This window comes from Saimiri boliviensis, chromosome X (assembly GCF_048565385.1).
Source record: "Saimiri boliviensis isolate mSaiBol1 chromosome X, mSaiBol1.pri, whole genome shotgun sequence".
Lineage (NCBI taxonomy): Eukaryota > Metazoa > Chordata > Mammalia > Primates > Cebidae > Saimiri > Saimiri boliviensis.
In genome coordinates, this window is record NC_133470.1 from 116639756 (window position 1) to 116641260 (window position 1505).

Below are 1505 nucleotides of genomic sequence, written 5' to 3' on the forward strand. Positions count from 1 at the left end.
AGAAAGTCTCATCCCTTGCTTTTGGGAAACTGATGAAGAGCAGGGAACACAGGTCATTAATACCATGGGGAGGACAGCATTCTGGTGGAGAAGGGAGAGTAATACCAATAATAGTGAACATGTATTGAGTGCTTACTGTGTGTTATGCCTCATGTCAAGAGCTTTTTTTTTTTTTTTTTTTTTTTTTTTTTTTTTTTTTTGAGACGGAGTTTCGCTCTTGTTACCCAGGCTGGAGTGCAATGGCGCGAGCTTTATATGAGTGATATAGTTTAGATACTTGTCCCCTCCAAGTCCCATGTCAAAATCTGATCCCCAGTGTTGGAGGTGAGGCCTACTGGGAGGTGTTTGGGTCATGGGAATGGATCGTGCATGAATGGCTTAGTGTCCTCCCAGTGGTAATGAGTGAGTGAGTTCTCACTCTATTACTTCACATTAGATCTGATTGTTTAAAAGAGCCTGGCACCTCCTCTCCTCTCTTTCTTCCTTTTCTTTTCCTTATTATTCTTATTATTTTTTTGAGATGGAGTCTCACTTTGCGGTCCAGGCTGGAGTGCAGTGGCACAATCTTGTCTCACTGCAACCTCCGCCTCCTGGGTTTGAGAGTGCAACCTCTGCCTCCTGGATTCAAGTGATTCTCCTGCCTCAGCCTCCTGTAGCTAGGATTACAGGCACATACCACTATACCCAGCTAATTTTGTATTTTTAGTAGAGATAGGGTATCACCATGTTGGCTAGGCTGGTCTTGAACTCCTGACCTCAGGTGATTCAGCTACCTTGGCCTCCCAAATTGCTGGGATTACAGGTGTGAGTTACCACACCGAGCCTCCTTCCTTTCTTTCACCATGTAATCTCCACAAATTGGCTCCCCTTCTGCCATGATTGGAAGCTTCCTGAAGCCCTCACCAGAAACAGGTGCTTGCAGTCTTGTATAGGCTGCAGAACGATGAGCCGAATCAACCTCTTTTCTTTATAAATTACCCAGCCTTAGATACTCCCTTGTTGCAATGCAAAATGGACTAATACAGTGAGTGAGTTCACCAAACTGTCTGTAAGAGCAGGGCCCTTCTCTTCATTGAACATTGCTCTGGGCTCTTCTTAGCACATACCAGGAGCTCAATGAACAATTATTAAATGAATGAGTCAAAAAAAAAAAAAAAAAAAAAAAGAATGGGTCTTTACAGCCCGTGATGAAAGTACTACACTTAGCCCACTTATCAGCTAAGGAAATTTAGGTTTTGAACAGTTCAGTGTCTTACCCAAGATCACACACCTGGTGATTGATAAGAGCTAGGATTCAAACCTAGATTTGGCCAGCTTCATAGCCTAACCCTTCCACAATTATGTTATGCTTCCTCCTCAGGAGGTCAGTGTGCCCGATTTATCTGTGACAAAAGCACATCTGCTTAGAAACTACTGGATCAGCGAGCCAAGAGCGCTACACCAAGATTTATTACGATGTCGCTACTTCCTTCATCCCACCTATTCCCTCCATCTCCAAAATTCTG